At 40.0% G+C, this 23319-nt stretch overlaps 1 protein-coding gene and 1 pseudogene across 1 annotated transcript in view; both read right to left on the bottom strand.

Annotated features, from left to right (window-relative positions):
- The window catches only part of PPM1L (protein phosphatase, Mg2+/Mn2+ dependent 1L), a 237203-nt gene that overhangs the window by 6949 nt on the left and 206935 nt on the right, over positions 1-23319 (bottom strand). The gene's annotated exons all lie outside the window — the stretch shown is intronic.
- LOC118722300 lies at positions 12360-13390 on the bottom strand (annotated as a pseudogene).

The raw sequence follows: 23319 nt of genomic DNA, 5'->3' as shown, positions 1-23319 counted from the left end.
CCTGTCCAACTCCTCTCCTCCCTCTCCCACCCTTTTGACAATGCCACCGAGTATGCAAATACCTGCTGGAATGCACAACCCTTTAAGTGCTTGCTTCAAACTGATAATGCCTTTGCTTGTTAAAATTATTCATCAATTAGCCTTCATTAATATTTAAACTCCTCATTAAGAAAGTCATATTCCATCACAGAATGTAAACTGCATCTAAACAGCTTTTTAGTCTTCACAGAACAACACAAAAGACTGAATTCTTTATTTTATTTTTTTAAATTAATTAATTAATTAATTAATTAATTTATTTAAATATATTTTATTGATTTTTTTTGCCCCCCTCCCTCCCTCCCTCCCACACATCCCCTCCCTCCCCAGAGTTTTGTGTCCATTGGTTGTACTTATATGCATGTATAAAAGTCCTTCGGTTGATCTATTATCTCTCCCAGATCTTCCTCCCCTCCCCGCTGTAATTTGACAGTCTACTTGTTGATATACTGTCTCTATATCTATTTTTTGGTTCATCAGTTTATAATGTTCTTTATCATCCACAAATGAGTGAGGTCATGTGGTGTTTCTCTTTCATTGATTGGCTTATTTCACTCAGCATGATGTTCTCCAATTCCATCCAGGTTGCTGCAAATGATGAGAATTCCTTCTTTTTTATGGCAGCATAGTATTCCATTGTGTAGATGTACCATCCTTTTTGGATCCAATCATCTGCTGACGGGCACCTAGGCTGTTTCCAAATTCTGGCTATTGAAGATTGTGCTGCTATGAACATAGGGGTGCATATATCCTTTCTGATTGGTGTTTCTAGTTTCTTGGGATATATTCCTAGAAGTGGGATTACTGGGTCAAATGGGAGTTCCATTTTCAGTTTTTTGAGGAAACTCCACACTGTTCTCCACAGTGGTTGCACCAGTCTGCATTCCCACCAGCAGTGCACCAGGGTTCCTTTTTCTCCGCAACCTAGCCAACACTTGTCGTTTGTTCACTTGTTGATGTTGGCCATTCTGACAGGTGTGAGATGGTACCGCATTGTTGTTTTGATTTGCATCTCTCGGATAATTAGTGACTTTGAGCATGTTTTCATGTGCCTTTTGGCCTTCCTTCTGTCTTCTTTTGAAAATGTTCTATTTAGGTCCATTGCCCATTTTTTAATTGGATTATTCATCTTCCTTTTATTTAGTTGTATAAGCTGTTTGTAGATGTTGGAGATTAAACCTTTATCAGTGGTATCATTTGCAAATATGTTCTCCTACACAGTGGGCTTTCTTGTTGTTTTGTTGATGGTTTCTTTTGCTGTAAAAAAGCTTTTTATTTTGATGTAGTCCCATTTGTTTATTTTCTCTTTAGCTTCCATTGCCCTAGGGGTAGTATCAGTGAAGAAGTTCTTTAGGCATACGTCTGAGATTATGCTGCCTGTGGATGCTTCTAGTTATTTTTATGGTTTCCCATCTGATGTTTAAGTCCTGTATCCATTTTGAGTTTATTTTTATGAATGGTGTAAGTTGGTGATCTAGTTTCATTCTTTTGCATGTGTCTGTACAATTTTCCCAACACCATTTATTTTATTTATATATATTTTTTAAATATATTTTATTGATTTTGTACAGAGAGGAAGGGATAGAGATAGAAAGTTAGAAACATCGATGAGAGAGAGTCATCGATCAGTTGCCTCTTGCACACCCCTACTGGGGATATGCCCGCAACCAAGGTACATGCCTTGACCGGAATCGAACCCCTTCAGTCCCCAAGCCGACGCTCTATCCATTGAGCTAAACCGGTCCCCCCAACACCATTTATTAAAGAAACTGTCTTGACTCCATTGTATATTCATGCCTCCTTTGTCAAATATTAATTGAGCATAGTGATTTGAGTTGATATCTGGGTTCTCGATTCGATTCCATTGATCTATATATCTGTTCTTGTGCCAAGGACTGAATTCTTTAAATAGACATAAAGAATAAATATAGGTTGCTATTGAGAGCTGGGAGAATAATTAGCATATTCAAGTTCTTATAGCTCTATTTGAAATTCCATTCTTAAGCCCATTTAACCCCAAACTACCCTGATCAGACATGGAAACACATGAAATGTTGGTCAATTCAGGATTTCTGATATGGAAATCCTTGTGAAAGGGAAAAAGACTTATGTTAGGGATTATCAAAGCCAATTGCAAATGTTTTACTTAAAACACACACACACACACACACACACACACACAGTAAGAATGAAAATGTAAACATAGGAACTATTCATACAGATATAATTTGTTATTCTCAGTTTTTGATATTAGTTGCATTTTGGTCTTCAAAACCATCCTCACCTTGTCTGTAAGCACCTGATTGAGTTGACTTGCCTGACACAATCAAAGCATAAATTCTCCTATAAGGCACATTGCCAGAGTTTGAAAGATGAAATAAAAACATTGTGTTACATGACTTGGGGGCATTCTATCACCGTAACTCTTGGAGCTGTCTTTCTAGAAGGCCCTCTTCCCTTCTCACTCTGCATACTGTGACAGAGTACGCTCCTGACCGTCTCTTCCATTGCCATCGAAGTCTATGCTGCTGCCTGAATGACACTCCTGAGGTCCAATTTAACTGCCTTGACGACGGAGGATCCAAAGAAAGGCTCTGGGGTCTCCACAAGAGGGAAGCAGAGGCATCCACCCGGCTGAGCTCTGAGCTCTGAGCCCCCTCCCCCTCCCCATTCCAGCCACAGCCGCTCTCCATCCATCATCTGCTGTATTGAGCTGCTATGTAGGATTTTTTTTTTTTTTAAAGAGGGGAGAGGTCATTTTTATAGCTGTGGGTGTGGGTGGAAATTTAATTTCATATGTGATTAGGAACCACTGAAGGGTTTTAAGCAGGACAGTGACACTGTGAGATTTGTGTTTTAAAGATCAGTTCAATGGCACTGTAAAAGGTAAACTGGAAGCAGGGAGAACAGGTCAAGTTAATGAAGATCAAAACTAACATAGTACACATAGAAAGAGAGGGTAGAGGACAGGTTATTTAAAACCAGAAAGGGTGGGTCATGGAGAATGAAGGAAATAAAAGAGAGGAGGAAAGTCTAGGATAATGTCCTGGGTGCTCCATGGACAAAGAGTTCAGGGGGTGTCTGCATGGGGCTCCTGGAAAAGCTTTCTCTCTCACTGGAAGGGACTAAATGCTAAAAATGATTCACTTCTTTGGGATACCATTGGCTCATGTGTTTCTCAGCCATCTCTGAGGGGACATGGCTCAGTTCAAGGCACTGTGCTGAGGAAAGAGCAGAAGTAAAGCGCCCTAGCCCCCGAGACAAAATGAAACTGTTGAGCCAGCAAGGACTCGCCTATTCTTGTCCTGTGAGACACGTAACATCTTTACCGCTTAAGGCTGTTAAATTGGGTATTTCTATTCCCTGTCGTGTCCTGATTCAGGGGCTTATTGTGGAAGACGGGCTCATCAATAAAGGATTGAGAGTGTGGCTGCTCAGATTTACTCACGTGTTGGATATACTTAAGATTCATGGCCTGCCCAGTCCTTTGCCAAGAATACAATCCCATTGTTCCTGTGGGTAAATAAGAGCGACTTCATGACGCATATTTCCGGGAGGTACTGCTTTGAGAAAGAGGGGACTGCCCATTCTAACAATAGAATCTGAGCCAAGGTCAAAATGGCTGCATCCCCAATGTGAAATCAGAGTTACAGGCAGGGTTCAGGGTCACTGAAATGTCACTATTTCCTTCGTGGAAACCTGCCTGAATCCTGGCTGCAGGCCCAAGAATGTTCTAAAGCAAACCAGGACACCTTACTGTATGCAATTTCTTGTTTGGGCTTTGTAATTTTAGCTTTATGCAACCTGCCTGAATCCTGGCTGCAGGCCCAAGAATGTTCTAAAGCAAACCAGGACACCTTACTGTATGAAATTTCTTGTTTGGGCTTTGTAATCTATTCCTACTTCACAGAACAAGCTGTCTTGTTGCTGAGAACTCATGAAGAGCTAAAGTACTGAACTTCCACACAGAGAAAGCAGCGATGGGCACATATATATATGCAGGGAGGCTTAGGTGAGAATCCAGATGGCATGGACAGAAGCTACTCTCTTCCCTGCCCCCCATGGCTCCTTTTTGGGTCTTCTTCTATAACTCAAGCTGCCTCAACTTCCCCTCATCACATTCTGGAGGACAGAGTGGCAGGAATAAAAATCTGTGAGAAAAAGATCGATTACAAATTAGAATCGTCATTTCTTCCGTAAGATTTCTGCAAAAGCACAACTATCAACCATTGATTTTGACACTGGTTGAATATGAGGCAGTCAACTTGATGACAAATACTATTATTTTAAACCCCAGTGCTATGTATTTTAATTCTAGACTTAGCTACACTTGGTCTCTTCCTCGGCAAACATATAATTAACAAAATGACTAGAAGAAATAAGAAACAGTGTGTGAATGCCAGAAAGGTCTTTTCACAAATGAGGTATGCTACGGTGACTATAAAAACACACACACACAATTTATATAAGGGGGGAGGCCATAATTCATCCGTACAATCTGATGGAGTACTCGTTTAATTTTCACACTTCACCAGAGCTAAAATATAGGTGTGTCATCAGATGCTCTTGAACACCATTTTGGAATTGAAATGTTCTTCAACTTCACATTTCAGCTGCTGTAATCATCCTGTTTACTTTATACTTGACTGTGGCCTGGGAACACCCTTCTATCCCTTCCTTTTCAGTTAGGGAGGACCATGAGAGAGAGTTTCTCTGTTAAACTGATCACATGCCTTGGGGAGTCTTGGAAACCACAGTAGGTCCTCTTGGTGCAGGAGCTTTTATCTGTACTCCCTGAGAACAAGCAAGCAGCCAAACTTCTGTGATGCTCATTAACATACTTCTCATAACTATTGCTGACATTTAGTTCAGATGAGAGCATGTTAACTGAAATTAATTTGTAATTACATAATCACATCCTGGATCCTAGGTCTAGTATTTTTTAATGGCAAACAAAATTAATTTCATGGTTCTTTGATTCTTCCTATACAAGCCAAAGAAGCACAGACTATATATATATATATATATATATATATATATATATATATATATATTCATGTCTTCGTGTTATTTGCTGATTCTTCGGTCAGATCGCTCCTATTTCTTCAGGTTTCCAGCAAATTTCAGTTAGTGTCTCTATCTCTTTATATGTAAATCTATGGGAGTGGGGTTTAATAAAATCTTTGGAAATTGAGTTTTCTGAAAAGAGCTGTTTGCTTTTTCATTAAAGGCCACGAGAAGAGAGGCCGAGAGAGAAAAGAGGAGAAGGCTGCAAATGAAAGGTACAGCCTGATTCATCTGGTGCTCAACAGAGAATTACACTTTCTTTCTCTTGGCGTAGAATCAACCCTCACCCCTATAGCTTCAATTAAAAACAAACCTGGCCTTTGTAAAAAATTTATTTAAATTACCACATAGCTATACACCTATTGCATATACATATGTGTTGGAGGGTGACAGTCGGAGATATTAATGAAGTTACTGCCCCACTGCGAGTGCATGGCCCTCCTCTATTCAGTCTGAGGCACCAATCGTCCCAGGGGAGATTAGGATTGCTCTGGCTGAAGTGCAAACAGAAAGAGTCATGTTTAGCTTTTGAATGTCAAGGTGACTGTGGAAATTCACAGATACAGTTTTCTTAAGATAAAAACCTCTTTAGTCCAGGTTCTGGTCTAAACCACAGGCACATGAAGATGGAGCAGTGAGTTTTCCTGCCCCTGAGTCCTGTCTTCTGGCTTCCCCTGACCACTAAGACTGGCCAGGCAGGAGGGTGGTGAGTGGTAGTGGTGGTTGGAAGAGAGGGAAAGACGGGAAAGAAAAAGGAAACAAGAGGATGCCATTGATGTGCGGATCTCCAACAATTATGTGGAGTTTAAAGCCCAGAAGACCTACCTTATTTTCTAGCACATAACCTAAGAAATCATCAACTTTTGCCCCAGAATGAAGAGGCAATGGTTGAATGAGAAGCTCACTTAGTCTAGTGCAGTGGTCAGCAAACCGCGGCTCACGAGCCACATGCGGCTTCTTGGCTCCTTGAGTGTTCTAACGCCACTTCTTCAAAATAGACTCACCCAGGCCAAAAACCGACTTCTGTGCATGGGCCACGAAGTTTCAATTGCACTGTATGTGCGCGCCCGCATGTGGTGTTTTGTGGAAGAGCCACACTCAAGGGGCCAAAGAGCCGCATGTGGCTCATGAGCCACGGTTTGCTGACCACTGGTTAGTGTGAATCAGGAGTTGCTGGGCTGCCCCTGAGGGAGGAATGGCAACTCCCAGGAGCTTCAGAGCTGGGATGTGGGCCATCCAACCACATGTCCTGAAGATCCTGGGTCATCCCAGCAGCTGCCAGAACAGTAACAAATCCCAATACTTAGATTGCCCCTGGGGGAAGGGGGATGGAAACATGAACTCAGTTTGTATTTACACATAAAAACCTGAGAAAAATCAGGAAATTATGGAATGTACCTGGAAGTGAATTAGAGTAAGATTTTACTATCATTACTACAAACTCATAGTTAAGTTATATTCAGTTCTACAGAGATAAATTGTTAGTTTTACACGTTTATTTTGTAGCTGTATAATGTGTGTAGATATCACATGTCTATTGCATATTACATATCTTAAATTTTACCCTGATCTAGCAATTTATGAAACTTAATTTTTTAAAAAAAATGCTATAGCAGGTACCAATAATGTTTGCTAGCCAAGGCTGAGCTGCCTGTGAATCGGGCCATTGGCCGGTTCTGTAATTATATAAATGATTTCCAGAGGATCTTTTCCATACAAACAACACAATCATTTCTATGCCCACTTAAAGAAATAAAATAAAGGTCGTACAATGATGTGTATTTAGGGTAAATAAATAAATAAAGTCAAATCAGATTTGGGCCAACTTGATCCAATTATTATTAACTCTTTAACTTAGTTTGAAATCAGTGTGACTACAAACTGACTTGAAATCTACCCCTCCTAGAAGGCTGCTTACCCTTAAGATCTGATTAAATCCTGACTTTACTTCCATCTGCTCCAGCTGAACACCGAAAAAGTGAGATCCCGTCAGCACATCAACAATGGAGAAAATACAACCATGTTATTCTCTCAGACCTCTAATTATAAGATTGACTGTGTGTGTGCATAAGTGCATGCGCATCTGTGCGTACAGAATCATTTTATGTTCTTTGTTCCCTCATTCAATGCCTGCAAATTACTAGGCTGGGTACTGGAACAATGCAGATGAGCAAAATACAGTCCTTAACCCCAAAGCATTTACTACCTAATGGCAAGATGAAACCAGGCACTTAGAATCCAGTGTGGTAAATGCTAGGACAGTGCGTTGAGAGTGGATGGGAATGACACGCAGAGGGCTTCAGTCTGGGGAGATGGTAGGATGGTAGGAGGTGCAGAGAACTGAAGGGAGGACGGCAGGGAGGCACTGAGACCCTAACTCCCCCTTGAAGACACAATAGGGTAAGAAATTCACATAGCCCACTGTGGTTCCTGGCACAAAGGAAGAGGTAAAAAAAAAAAAAAGATTCTATAGAATAAAAATGAGCGTAAAAGCGACTTCTTAAAAGGGATTTAAAAATATATATTTCACTTTTGAAACAAAGAAGAGAACAAACACTTGCTTGTATTCTTTGACTCAATAATGCCAATTCTTGAATTTTATCCTAAGGAAATTCTGAGATGACAGCAGAAGTTCATGTACAAGGACTGACCTCACAGAATTATTTAAAGCAGCAAGACAATAGAAATAATGAAAATGAGTAGACATATATGCATTATGAAATATCCAAATAATAAAGCATTTTGTGAGCATCAAAGATTGTGCTTCTGGAGCATATATATTGTCATGGGAAAGTGCTGAGAAATGAAATAAAACTAATATTCTTTATAAGTATATTACATTAATATTTTTACTTGGGAAAAACTGTCTATAAAATATTACTGCAATTTCATTTATACTTTAATAAATACACACATATATAGAAAATATTAGAAACAAAGAGAATATTGGTTATTAAAGTTGCTGGTTTGCAACAGAACCAGAACTCAAGCTGCATGTCAACTGCTCAGTCTAGTCCTCTGGGCACCTCCTCAGGACTGGGGCATATTCCAGGCTGCTAGCTTGAGCTTCCGTTGACTAAAACTTAAAGGTTCATTTTTCCAAGTGTGAAAAGAGAGCAGTTGTAGGCCCAAGAGTTTAACTGGCACGTAAGGCATGAACTGCATGAACACAACTGATAAAGGAGCTGGCCAGGCCAATTGAAAATGAGGAGATTCTATAAGTAAATGGGGGACACTGCTTTAAGTAGGCCTAAATCTCCTCTTGACCCCCAGCTGTTTAACATGTGAACTGCAGGAGACATCTTTTGAACTGAAAAATGACACTTCCAGGGGCACAGCCTTCATTTATCTAGAACTCTTTTCAGGATCCCTGGAAAAGCTGTCCCTCTGGTTAAGAGCTGAGAAGTAAAGCTTCTCACAGCGACCCCCCACCCCCACCCCAAGTCCTGAAAAGGCTTCTGAAGGTGGCCTTTTCACGTGTCACCAAGCTATTTTCTAGGCAAATATAATGAAATCAACCTCTGAATTGGCTAGAAAATGAGGTTTTTAAGCATTAAACCTGATGCATGTAATTAAATTTTGTTCAGGGCAGCACCAGGGGAATGTTTCTCTCTACCTATTCTACTCCTTGGAGTTCCTACAAAAGCAGGACGTTTGTAGGAGCTTTGCATACTGAGCTGGTCCTGGCCCATGTAGAACTTCTGGGTGCGGGTGGGAGCACACCTCACCACGTGGCTTCCTCTGTTGGTCTGGCCGCATCCCGTTCTTAAAGGAGCTATCAACCCCAGGGTGGCATCTTCCCTGACTTGCTGGGCATCTGCCATTCTGGCTGCAACAAGATTCTGTCTGAGTCTATAAATGATGCTCAAATAGCCTCTGAACTCATTTGCTAGCTAGCCTGGAGGCTCAAGTTATTCATTCATTTAGCACGATTTTAACAAGCACTTTCTGCTCTGCCAGGCATTCCGGTAGAATCTGGGTGAGAGAGGAGCCTGACAGTGCTATGAGATGGAGGAGATTCATTTCAACATGAATAGGAGTTAGCCGAACAAAGCTGGCAAGGAGGAATTTCTGGCTTGTATTTGAGTGGTGTGTATGTATTTGTATGTGTAAAGATTCTTTAAAAATGATGAAAGCTAGGACACCTGACTTAACATGAGTGCAAGTGTATGTCAAATCTCAGTATGGAAATTACCAACATCAAAAGCTCTTAAAAACATCCCTAAGTTGCAAATATGAATATAAACCCACAGGCTACCTAAGAGAATTGAGTTTATTAAGAAAACATGAAAAAGAAGCAAATTCCCATCCTTACTTTAAAATGTCCACAAATCACCCATATAGAATTTTCTGTGACTACTTAATTAATAAAAGGCTTTGACATATACTATAGTGCCCAATTTCAGCGCTGTCGATAGTAAATTACGGTACTTGATTTTTCTCTTCTATTTCAGTGCACATGTTTAACCTTCTAGAGAGGGAACATGTTGCTCTTGCTAGCTTGCAAATTGAAATTGAAACTAATGTGCAATGGGAAATTCCCAGCCTTAAGGATCTTAAATTAAGAACACATATTATAGTAGTATCGTGATTGGATGGCTAAATGACAAACAGCTGAGGAGTTTCAAAAAAGGAAGGGAGATGTGTCTTAGTAATACTTAAGAATTAAATTTTTAAGGATATTCTTTTTTCTTTTTTCTTTTTAAATATTTTTTTTTATTGATTTTTTACAGAGAGGAAGGAAGAGAGATAGAGAGCTAGAAATGTCAATGAGCGAGAAACATCAACCAACTGCCTCCTGCACACCCCCCACTGGGGGTGTGCCCGCAACCAATGTACATGCCCTTAACCAGAATTGAACCCGGGTCCTTTCAGTCCACAGACCGACGCTCTATCCACTGAGCCAAACCGGCTTTGGCTTAAGGATATTCTTTATAAAACTACTAGAGGCCCATTGCACGAAGATTCATGCAATAGGCCTTCCTTCCTCTGGCTGCCAGCACCGGTTTTCCTCTGGCACCTGGGACCCAGGCCTTCGCTCTGGCTGCTGCCTTCAGTCTTCGCTCCAGCCAGAGTGCCACTCCTATAGCTTACTCTGACCCCTGCCCTCCCCATCATAGCAGGTGTCCCGCCCAACCAGAGACCCGGAACAGCTGGGAGGTGGGGCCGCCACCATCTTTGTCGGGTTAATTTGTATACTCACTCCTGGTGGGCGTCATGAAGTGATGATCAATTTACATGTTTCTCTTTTATTAGAGTAAATGTAACGTACTTAAAAATTTTTGATTTACAAATGCTGACCTGGTTCTCCTTGAAAGAAATATCTTAATGAAAAGATGAAAGTAAAGGGTTATCCAGAGATAAAAGAATATATTTCACTACGCACTGAGCAACTGGCCAGCTAATAATTTTTAGAGTATGCTCATCAACTTCGGAAAATTCCTGTGGCCTTAAAGAGGAAACACAAACGGAATAACCCATTTTAGACTCAAATCTGGTAAATTTATACCCAGTGTCCAAACGGAGTATACATTGCCTAAGATCCAGGACCACCTTTCTGGAGGTCAACTTTTAAAGATCCAAAGGCTTGCCACTTTGACGTGGATTATTTTGAGCTGAAGACAAGTCCCAAAAGAGTTCAGGAAGAATTTTTTTTCTTTTTTTTTGGTTTTTACTTTCCCTTTAAATCAAGAAAATTTAGATACAGGCCTTAGTCCAGGAAGAGAGCTAACACTAGAAATAACTACAAAGAGTTTGGGGTAATCGTGGTAAGTTTCAGGGAGTCCTTTCTGGATGCCCCTCTGTGTCCCATTGTCTCTGGGTGACATAGCAAACACTTGTTTACCAAATATTTGCTCTTCCTTTCTTCTTGTAAATTATCTTCTTTCTTTCTGAAGTCTGAGGACCTGAACCCCCTTTTGCTTAGCTCAGGATGACATATAAGCCTTAAATACCTGATTGTCTTAGAACCTCTTATGTGAGATTCCTACATGTACAAAAGTAAATTTGGTTTTCTTCTGTTAATTCATCTTATATCAGTTTAATTAAGAGACCAGACAAAAGAACCCAGAAGGGCAGAAGGAAAAATTCTCCTCCCCTACAATACTCATGCATGAAGCATGACATGATTTTATTCAGTTGGGAAATAAATCAATCATTCTGATATGAATTTTAGCCTGTACTTCTTCCATTCATGTCATTTTAATCTCTTTTAAAAAAATATATATTTTATTGATTTTGTACAGAGAGGAAGGGAGAGAGATAGAGAGTTAGAAACATCGATGAGAGAGAGTCATCAATCAGCTGCCTCTTGCACACCCCCTACTGGGGATATGCCCGCAACCAAGGTACACGCCCTTGACCAGAATCGAACCAGGGACCTTTCGGTCCCCAAGCCTACACTCTATCCATTGAGCCAAACCGGTTTCAGTTCATTTTAATCTCTTATTTGTTTTATTTATTCCTTCAGCATCTATTATTATACCAACAACAAAGAGAAGTGTGTAAGCATTTTGCCTTTAAATACCGTATTTTTCGGACCATAAGACGCACCAGATTTTAGAGAAGGGAAATGAAGAAAAAAAGATTCTGAAACAAATAGTGTCCTAAAATATTTTATGTGCATTAAAACCCAACATCACAGTCATAAACACATGTAATCAACCCTGTAAAGTAAACAGCAGCATTTAGAACCATTTTAGAGCCAGGCAAGCACACAGAGACCACACAGAGCCGGGCAAGTAAAAAAACTTTTTTTTAAAAGTATATGTGTAGGCTATATTTGGACCATAAGACGCAGGGACTTTTCCCCCCCACTTCTGGGGGAAAAAAAGTGCGTCTTATGGTCCGAAAAATACGGTAATGAGACACAAACCCTTAGCACTTTTGACAATAGTGAAAACCACTTCCTGGAGACTTAATGGTTAATTCTCTCAAAATTAGTTTAAGGGGCCCTGTACCACATAAACCACAACACTACATATTTTACACCAGGTTTGAATGCTTCCTCAATTGTCCACCACTTCCTTTTGCTTGGGTTACTTTCCCAAGCTCAAGCAAAACTGTGAGATGGCTCAATTTTGTCTCAAAGGATCACATACTCTATCTCCTTCCCAGGGGTCAGGGTGGGGCCCTGAGCTCACCTCCTAGACCCAATACTCCAAGGCTTTTCTGTCTATTTTTTTTTTGTTATAATTGCTTTTTTTAATCATTCAATTTCATGATAAAGAGACCCCAAAATAAAGACCAATTTATAAAACTGGGCCATTTTAATATTCTTTACAATAGAATAAATAATTCTCTTGAGGACTGCAGACATGTAAGCTGTTTGATAGCACTCAGAAACATAGTAAAGGAGTTTTCCTGATGGGTGTATAGTCCTCAACAATTACAAAGTGACTTGTATGAAACTGCTGTCAAACCAGTAAGACTGCATTTATGCACCCATCATTTTCAGGATTATTGGTAACCTGGGCATATTTTCCCCAAATAATCTTGCCTCCTTGTGTCACAAGCCCCAACTCACTCACGTTCACCTCCATGACAGTACCTTTGGTAATAACTCCCAAGGTTGTATAAAGTGGGGAGAAGGGATTCTTCTTCACACCAAGTATTGGCAGGCAAAAGGTCGCTTTCAGTTCGGGGTGTGTTACATGGGCCTTCTTGAAACGTACTAAGCCCACTGGCCTAATGAATCTTTCATATTTTGGTGGTTTTCGAGTAAAGCCATCTCCAACAAAGCAGACTTTCGTAACCATCCTCTTCCATGCTTTTTTCTTTCTCTTTCCTGTTCGAATAACTTTTCATACCTCTGTTCTCCCTGGGCATGAACTTTGGGCAGAGGGACTTCCCATTTTTCCGCTTTCTCTTTTCGTTTTTGTTTAATCATATTGGAAAGTACTTTAGCTTGGGACTGTCCCTCTCCGTCCAGCAGATACGCAGGTACTGCTCCTTGTGGAGTCTTTTCATCGTTCTTTTGTTTGGTGTTTCATTTTTCATGCATCTTGATAGTCTTTTTCATTTGTATTTTCTCAGCATGGCGCTGCTTATGGTAGAGCTCAGCCTTCAGCCCAATCATCTTTTTTTTGCCTTCTTGGAACGCTCCTGAGCCTCTCGACCTTCCTTCTTTCTCTTTTTCTCATGGTAATCCAAACGGTATCCATAGCGCTTCTGGTGTAACTCAATATACTTGTTTTGTGGCATGGTGACGGCCGCCGGGCGCAGTCCCCCGGTGAGAAGAAGCTCTCAATCCTCGGCTCTCAAAAGACTTGCGAACCGACTCTTCGCAACTCGTGACAGGAAAGGCAGCTTTTCTGTCTATTGAGGCATTCTACTTGTGCTGTGCTTCACCATCAATGCTCCAAGCCTTCACCATATCCCACATCTACCCCTTCCCTCTACCCCCCTACCCTTCATTAGGGTTTCTATGTCCTAGTTTTGAGGATCCTAGGTGTTAGGTGAACACTGAATAATAGCAACCAGGCCCACTACACAAGGTCAGGGCTTTGCCATGAATGCAGGTGAGGGCGGCATCTCTCTTTGAAACACTGGAATACTCAACCCTAATAGGATACAATGAAGACAGTTTCACAGCTGTCACTTATAGGGAAGGCAATTGGCTCCACTTTAACCATTTGGTTAAATCTATTGATACTATTACAAGAATGTTCTTTAAAATTTGACCTTTTGTGTTCAATCCCTAAAAATAAAGAGGGCTGGGGGAAATGGGAAGTGAGAGGGAGACAAAAAAAATGAAAAAATGTCAGCTGTTAGACTTTCTCTTTCCTACTTTTTCCCCAGGCAGAGGAAGATGCTACCGATGGACTACTGCTGTCCTATTCCACACTCCATGGCTCCTACAGAAAAGCTGTCTGGGATTCAACAGCGCCATCAGCAGGTGAGCTAACCCAGCTGGACCCACATCACAGATTGCTGCCGTTGCTGCTTCAGGATGCAGAATACATGGCTGCCATCCACCAAGGCAAGGGGAGAGCTGTTCTGCCAGAGAGGGTGATGGAAAGAACATGAGCTTCATAGTGTAGCTAAATGCCCTCAGGTAAATGATCTAAGCTTTCGTGGTTTCAGCACTCTCTAGCAAGGCCTAAGAAATTACCTGGCACACAGTCATTGTTCAATGGTTGCTTGTTCCCTGTGGTTTTCTTTCCAGGTCATTACACCAACACCATAACCTCTACCATTAGCTTTCACCTGTGTTATCTTCCTGTACTTTCTGCCTTAACTGTACCTGACCTCTTGTCTGCTCAGATAAAGGACATCTGATCCTCCCTTGATACTTCTCAGAAATACAATTTTTCTAATCTTCCTGAATTTCTGGGAAGAAGGGACCTTCGTGGTCACTAGTCTACGGTGGAAGCTTATAAAGATAATGAAATAAAACGAAGGAATCATTTTGGGTCCCCATTTCAGGAGGGAGGGTGCGAACAGTCTTCAGGGTCAAGCCTACTTACCTAAGGTTACTTTCTCCTTTTGTTCTCTTACTTAGAAGTCTTGTCTAATATCCCATTTCTTTTCTTTAAAAAAAAATTTTTTTTTATTGATTTCAGAGAGGAAGGAAGAGGGAGAGAGCGAAAGAAATACCAATGATGAATGAATCATTGATTGGCTGCCTCCTGCATGCCAGCGGGGGATTGAGTCCGCGCCTGGGCATGTGCCCTCACAGAGATTCGAACCGTGACTTCCTGGTTCACAGGTTGACGCTCACCTACTAAGCAGCACCAACCGAGCTATATGTGAATTTTTTATGGCACAGGGGGTTGGTGCCCCCTAACCCCATGTTGTTGAATGGTCAACTGTATATAAAAATGAGTACAGATACTTCAGATTAGTCTGGCACCCCCTGAGACCCTGAATAATTCTTGCTAAGAAGCATACATCACTTAAGTCAGACATCCACACTTGTTCCTTTAGAAAAACAAATCTAGGAGAAGTAATATTAATTGTAAACTAGAAACTAAGCACACCAGCTGGGAGTCTGTGGTGAATTTCCTCCCATTACCTCATCCTTCATGTGGCTGCTTATACTGACTGGATGGTCCCTCTTAACCTGGATGTACCTCTTGTATAGACACTGCCTCTCGCCCTCTCTCTATTCTAGCTTCTAAGTGTATAGTAGAGCATGGCCACATTTATTCAACTTAAGTCAAATGGAAGAGGATGCAGAGGATTGCTACATCAGAAACAGTGTCTATAATTAAAACTTGGATAGTAAAATGATCATGGTGAAATGAAATGAAAGGCTTGACATAAGTGCACTTTCATGTGAAATCTTATGGAGCACAGTCAGGAAGGCCAGTTGTGCAATAGCAGAATGTCTTTGTGCACCTCTTCATCTTCTGAATGTTCACCCCACAGAGGCATCAAGCAATTTATTTCTGAATATTGATATAGGACAGCAATGAAAACCAGTGCTTAGCCAAAGGCTGATATAAAGCTCTCTTCTATAGTTGTTATATATATATATATATATATATATATATATATATATATATATATAGAGAGAGAGAGAGAGAGAGAGAGAGAGAGAGAGAGAGAGAGAGATTGATATATATATACTAGAGGCCTGATGCATGAAGATTCATGCAAGAATGGGCCTTCTTTTCCTCTGGCTGCTGGCACTGCCTTCCCTCCGACCCGAAGCCACTTTTCCACCTTCCCACGCTGCCCAGAGCATCTTCCTGCCCTGCCCTTGGTCACTCAGAGCCTGTATATGCAAATTAACCTTCCATATTTATTGGGATAATTTGCATACTCACTCCTGATTGGCTGGTGGGTGTCATGAAGGTATGGCCAATTTGCATCTTTCTCTTTTATTAATGTATATTTATAGTTTCTTTTATGGATTGGTTTTTTTTTTTTATTTTTTTGTAAGAAATTCCATCTATAAGCAATTGGACATAGATTTCAGATTTAGAAGTATAGACCTGTTTGAGTTTGCTTAATTTTGTACTTGCTTTTCCTCAATCTGTGATCCAGGAATTTTGATAGGACCCTATTTTTATTTGAAAATCTAAGTACTGTAAACAAATTCCTTTTGATGGCAACAATTTATCTTTAGCATATTCATCTAATTTGCCTCTGGTACAAATTGTCCAGATATACTGCAGCTATCTAGATGACCTAACTGTTCTAAGAGCAGATTATCAACATCCTGTTTAATTTGGCCATTTTTAGATACAAGATGTGGTACCAGCATAAATTGCTCTAATTATAAAACCTTGTAAACGTCAGTCACGGAAACAGCAGGCGGCTTTAGTAACAGATAGTTGTTTGGCACTCCTCCCACTTTCAGTGTTTCAGAATGGTGTTTCTGAAATCATATTCCAATTCCATTGGCTATTTGGGGAAAGAAACTCCACACTTCGAAAAATAAAACCCGAAAGACATTATCAATGTCCTGGCTGGAACTTACAGGAAAATACAGGCCCAAAAACCAAATCAACTACCCCCACTAGCACAATCAGTTTAAAAGAACCTGATCATTTTGAACAGCAATTTAGTGCCTTAAACAGAAATCAACCTCGATGAAAATAAAAAAATGTTATTTATATAGGGTCCTAAAGAGCGTATGAGAGGATGGAGTGGGTGTGTACAGTGAAAGGAAGAGATTCCAGAATAATTACTACCTTCTCTCCCCTTCTTAGCTGCTTGTTCAAGAGCAGAATAATTACCATGTGGTAATTTATCTCCACTATTAAATAGCAAGCTCCTTAAAGGGAAAGGTTATTTTCTTTATCTCTGCAAGCATGGGGCATAGCACAGCTCCTGCTTAAGAAATGCTTGTGAAAGGAAGAAAGGAAGGAAAAGAAAGGAGGGGAGGAATATAGAAAGAAGAGAGGGAAGGAAGAGAGGAAGGAAGGAAGGAGGGAAGGGAGAAAGAAAAGGAAGAAGGAAGGAAGCTAGCCTGACTTTCTTACCTAGTAACCTGTGTTACAGTTTTGGCAGTCTTTCCTGGCACATGAGGAGGACATTTCTTGGATAAAAGGGGACAGAGGGCTGGCTGGAGTACAGGCTTTAAACTGTGGCAATCTTCTTTCCTTTTCATGATGAAAGAAGGTATCAATCTGGCTTGTTCCTAGAAACTGATGACTCTATGAAAATGTGGAGAAAGGAAAGAAAGAAGGGGCCAACACAGGTTGGCAGTCTTGGTTGCTCAGTAGTTCGGCATAATAATAGGTGTGTATTCATGTCCTATGCCCTGTAACAACTTACTGCAGCTTCAACAGCTTAAAACAACACACATTTATTATGGTACAATTTCTCTGGGTCCCAGGAGTCTGGATTTAGCTTTACTGGGTCTTTACTCAAAGTCTCCCAAGGATGGAATCAGCAGAGCTATGGTTTTTAGATGGAACTTGGTATCCACTTCCAAGCTCATCCAGGTCACTGGCAGAATACAGTTCCTTGCAGATGTAGGACAGACTTACTTTCTTGCTGGCTATTGGCGGGGAGTCCCTATTGGCTCCTGAAGGTGGCCCTCAGTTCCTAGCCGCATGGCAGTTTCAAAGCCAGCAGGAGTAGGAGCTTACATATTGTAATGTCATCAGGGATGGCTGGGCCATCCCCTTGTTTCTATATAACAATGCAATCACGGGAATCACTAGCCTAACACATTCTTGGTTATGAGTGTTTCCCACCCCCGCCCTAAGCACTCAAGGAGAGGGATTTACACAGGGTGTATATACCAGGGGGAGGAATTTACACAGGATGTGTATACTAGGGGGCTGGGAACTTGGGAGTCATCTTAGAGTTCTTTTTAATATATTTTATTGATTTTTCACAGAGAGGAAGGGAGAGGGATAGAGAGCTAGAAACATCAATAAGAAAGATACATCGACCAGTTGCCTCCTGCACACCCCCCACCGGGGATGTGCCTGCAACCAATGTACATGTCCTTGACCAGAATGGAACTTGGGACCCTTAAGTCCACAGACCGACGCTCTATCCACTGAGCAAAACCGGTTTCGGCATCATCTTAGAGTTCTGACTACCACAGGAGGTTTTGGTGAGTGCAAGAGGAGGGCTGACAAAGACATCACTTTAATAGGAAAGGTATAGACTTTTCCTTTGTTTTCCTTCCAGATTTTTAGTATTAGTCATTGAAAGAAGGTTTCTCTGTTTGGGGGTCAGGAATCCACAAACTTATTTATAAAAGAACTCCAGATAAATAAGAAATTAGAGTGATGGGATTCCAGGCAGTTACCTACAGGTTGTGGGGCATAAAATTCTCTCCATACCAACAAAAGAATATGTGTGTGTGTGTGTGTGTGTGTGTGTGTGTGTGTGTATTACTATTAAGGATACTCAGATCTAACAATTAAGCATCACAGTAATAAAAGAAAACCTAAATGTCATGCAAACCAGTGCAGCAGGAGGGTTACAACTAAGGCTGCATGCCAGGATGACTGGGAAGTCTTCAGTATGCCCTTCTCTGATCTCATCCTGCTCCCATCCACCCTGAAGTGCATGGTTATCATTCCCTTGCTTTTCTTTAAAGTTTAATTATGAATGGATGGCTCACTAGCCAATATATTGTTTAGTTTTGTCAAGTTTTAACTTTACAAAAACAGAATCATTCTCTGTGTATTTTTTTTCAACTTGCTTTTTTTCATCTAATATTCTTGAGATTTATCCATGTTAACATATGTAGCTATAATTCATTCATTTTCTCTGACAAATAGTACTTTACTCTTTGTTTTTCCATTTCCTGGTGATAGTTTTGTTTTTTATTTTTTCTAATTATAATCAAATGCCTATAAATATTTTGTACATGGTTTTGTACAAGGCTTCACATTTCTTATTTTTTCTTTTTAAAAAATATATTTTTATTGTTTAATTCAGAGAGGAAGGGAGAGGGATGAGAGAAAATCATTGATTGGTTGCCTCCTGCACATTCCCTACTGGGGATCGAGCCCACAAACCACGCATGTGTCCTGATTGGAAATCGAACCATGACCTCCTGGTTCATAGGTCAATATTCAACCACTGAGCCATACCGGCTGAGCTACAGATTTCTTTACAATATATACCTAGGGATAGGTCTGCTGGGTCATGCATACGTGCAGTTTCAACTTTACTAGAGAATGCCAAGTTGTTTTTCCAAAGCGATTCTACCAAATCACATACTCAACTGCAGAACTCTGTTGCTCCACATCCTCAGCAACACTTTATATTGCTGGCTTTCTAATTTCTGCTAATCTGATATAGATAAAATGGTGTCTCCTGGTGATTTTAATTTGCATTTACTTGATTAGTAATGAGGCTGAACATTTTTTTAAGGCTTATTCCTATTCCCTCTTCTCTGAAATGCCTGCTCATATTAAAATCAGGTTCCCCAATTCACATTATCAAAATAGAGCTGTTATTTTAATTGCTACTTAAGTGTCTTCTATGTCTTATTTTTCAAATGCTTATAAACTTTAAGGGGAAAAAGGGCATTTTCAATGTTCCACTGAGAAATGAATAATGAACAAATTTGACTACTTAAAAGTTCAGTATTGAAGTACATGCTCAAATATTTTGAAGTACCAGAATATATTAGAGTATAAAATTGAGTTATGAGAAGGCTTACTTTCTCTAGGCTTACCACAACATTTTACAGTTTGCTTGACTTAAGATTTTAGAGGTTAAGGCCAACTTGCTTTATGACAAATCATCTTGTGGACACAATAGATGTACTTATCAAATATGAGCAGAATGACTAACAATATTACAGTGGCAGAGAAACAAACTTACTCAAATTTATTTGTGAATTTATTCTATACAAGAAAGTTTGGACGCTAAGTGGTGGTTTGATTCTAATTCACTTCTGAATGAACTTCTGTTATATTGTAATATTAAAAAACTAGCTTCTGATCCTGGCTGGTGTGGCTCAGTTGGTTGAGCATTGTCCCATGCACCGAGAGATCACCCATTCAATCTCCCTCTCCCTCTCCCTCTCCCTCTCCCTCTCCCTCTCCCTCTCCCTCTCCCTCTCCCTCTCCCTTCCTCTCTTTCTAAAAATCAATGAAAACATTAAAAAAAAATCTTCTTTTAAAAACAAAACTAAACAAAGAAAAACAGCTACTGAACTCACCGAAAAGTTTCTAGAATGTATCTTAGTAGTTAAAACAAGAACCATAATTACCAAAAAGATCTAAATTTAGAATGAGGTTTTGAGCATCATATACAGAGTTATAAAAAATTGAGCATCATATATAGTGTTAATAAAATCAATTGACTAAATTCATCTAATAATCTTATCCTCCACTTTAGTGGTTCCATGGAATACCAATCAACTGGAGGTAAATAGGGGTTAAGGGTTCAGGCTTTAGTAAGTTTGGGAAATACTAAGTTATCAAAGTTAAACCAGTTAAACTATTGGTCTAAATAGAGCTTTTAAGGTACTGTCAAATGGTAGATCCTAACAGGGGCTATGTATGCAACGTATCCCAAATAATTTTTCCCCTGGAATACCTGGGTCCCAAGGAACAAACATTGGAAAATATGCAGTCTGCTTTGCTTATCTTGTCATCAGCTTCTTATAATAATAAGATCCTTTGTTTTCTTAACATTTTTTTCTATTAAGTTTGAATTTGTTAAGAAATAATCATTCTGGGCCGAAACTGGTTTAGCTCAGTGGTAGAGTGTCGGTCTGCAGACTGAAAGGTCCCGGGTTTGATTCCGGTCAAGGGCATGTACCCTGGTTGCGGGCACATCCCCAGTAGGGGGTGTGCAAGAGGCAACTGATAGATGATTCTCTCTCATCGATGTTTCTAACTCTCTATTCCTCTCTCTTCCTCTCTGTAAAAAATCAATAAAATATATTGAAAAAAAAAGAAATAATCATTCTTGGATTTAATTTTTACATCCATTTTATAGTAATTAGTGTGCAGTAAATAATTAAATAATAGTGTGCAGTAAATATTAAATACAAAAAATTTCACAATACTAAATCTCTACTAAATTCCTTTTCAAAGAGATGTGATTCAAGTTCATTAAAATGCTAATTAAATCTAATCCTACACTAATTAATGTTCTTTGCCATCAATTATAGTTTGACATTTTACTTAATATGGTATCTTAAATCAAAGTTTTTGAAAAGCCTAAAGCAATACTATTGGAATTTCATTAAAAAAAATCTATGTTACCTCTCAGGTTAATAGAAGAAAGAGAGAAGATATAAAAACCAGTTGATGTTATTACTGTTGAATAAACAAAATACATTTGAAGATTTCTACTTGAAAAATTCTTGTTTAGAGCCAATTTGTGTGTAAAACGAAAAGCGCACTTTGAAAATTGACTCGCCATGGTCTTTTATGTGTTAATGCAAATCCCGCATTTGTGATCTGCTGTGGAACACTCTTCTATAAAGAGCTAACCTTCCCTGGCGAGCTGCTGCTGAGAAAGGGGTTGCCAGCACATAACCTATGAGGAGGAGAACACATGTGCATGCAGTCTGCATGCAAATGTACTGTAATTCGGTTCATAATCTGCTCAGTTTCTTTTGAGCCTGATAGCTGACTAAAATAATGCCAGGCTCTATGCCCCATTAATTCTTACACAGACAGGCTGGCACCTTTGTACCAAGGACAGAATGGGGCACAGGAGAGGATTGAAATGAGCTCATTACCCTCTCTTTGAGCACTGATATGTTTTCAAACAACCAACACCAATTGTGAGTTTAGTAAAATTGTAACCCAACAGGCCTAATGGGCACTTACTTCTGAGGTGGACATTTACTTAAGCAGATGGAACCCAGTGGACCTTCAATAAAACACCCAACTGGAGGCAGTTCCTTAAGCGATGTGATAGAAACTTGGAGGTCTTTGGAGAACAGGAAAATTGGCGAAGAAATGAAAATGCTGCTGAAGTGCTAATCTGCATAATCAGCTGAGTCAAGATGCTCAGACTCCATAACTGAGCTAAAAAGAAAAGTGTAACACTGCACTGTTTCTAATCTCCCTCAGACTCCTTAAAGTTCCGACAATCTGCTGTGCATTGTATTCTGTGATAATACCTTTCCTCTTTAATGTTCACTATGGCATTGATTCAAGAATGTTCTTTAAATGAGGATCATTTGGGAGAGAATTTTATCATGTTCCTCGTGGTAACAGAAGACATACATAAACTCAACTTCCTCTTTCCAAGGAGTCACATGCAAAAAATGAAAGCTATGAATCACTTCCACTCACAGTTCTTTAAAGATAATGACAGATTCCAGAAATCTATTCTTTTCTAGCTAGGAAAAAAAAAACACCAAAAAACAATGGAAATAATTCAAACTGGCTATTTCAACATCTGGCAAGACAGGCAGATCTGGCAAACAAAAAGAAAGAAAAAGTGACTTGTATTTGGTTCAGACAACATTCCAAATATCGTGTTTTAAGGGATGAATATAGCGTCGTCTCTCATACCCAGTCCCTGAGCATGTGCTGTCCTCTTAAAAGCCCATTCACTGGTCAACCTCTCTGAACGTTTTCAACTCCTGAACATACTGTAATCAGGGCCCACTCTTAATGAAACAGAGAATTAGTAAAACTGCTCTTGACAAGCTTGCTAGCCCCCTAACCTGGTGTCCTATCATTGTGACCTCCACCCTTACCCTTTTATTTATCTCTCCCTCCAATCAAAACTGACTTGTACTATGCCTTATCCTCTGACAGGGTCCTGACAAAACAATAGTTTCCTGTAAAAATCAATTTCTCATCTGACTCCTAAGCCTCTGTAAGCACTTGAAACCCAAATTAACATCTCTCCCCACCCTTCTCCCTTCTTCTTCAGGGTTTTATAACTTGGTTAGGGCATCACCACCCAGCCATTTACCTCATTTAGAAATCTCAGAGACCATCTATCACACTGCAGTAGAATGGTTTGCACAGCTGTTTAATCCATAAAGCTGATAGCTCCTTAGGGGAATATGACGGGCCTCTCCCTGAAGGTGGATGGAGACCATAGTGAAATGCAGTTAATTATCTAAGACAATATTTATGTGTTGTTGTTTTTCATTAGCAGCTGAGAATACCCCCAGCCAAAGGAACTGCAGTGTTGGGAAAACTTGCATAATTGGTTATCCATTTTGCAAGAAACCATGATAAGCTAATTCCGAAGTTTCTGAGAAGACCAAGTGTCCCATGTCATATAGCCACATCTGTTGGTGGCCTGGCTAACCATGAAAAAATACTCAGCCCACTTCTCTCCTTTTCACAGGATTCCCCC

This window comes from Pipistrellus kuhlii, unplaced genomic scaffold (genome assembly GCF_014108245.1).
Source record: "Pipistrellus kuhlii isolate mPipKuh1 unplaced genomic scaffold, mPipKuh1.p scaffold_m20_p_2, whole genome shotgun sequence".
Taxonomy (NCBI): domain Eukaryota; kingdom Metazoa; phylum Chordata; class Mammalia; order Chiroptera; family Vespertilionidae; genus Pipistrellus; species Pipistrellus kuhlii.
This window is presented reverse-complemented; position numbering and strand designations above follow the sequence as displayed.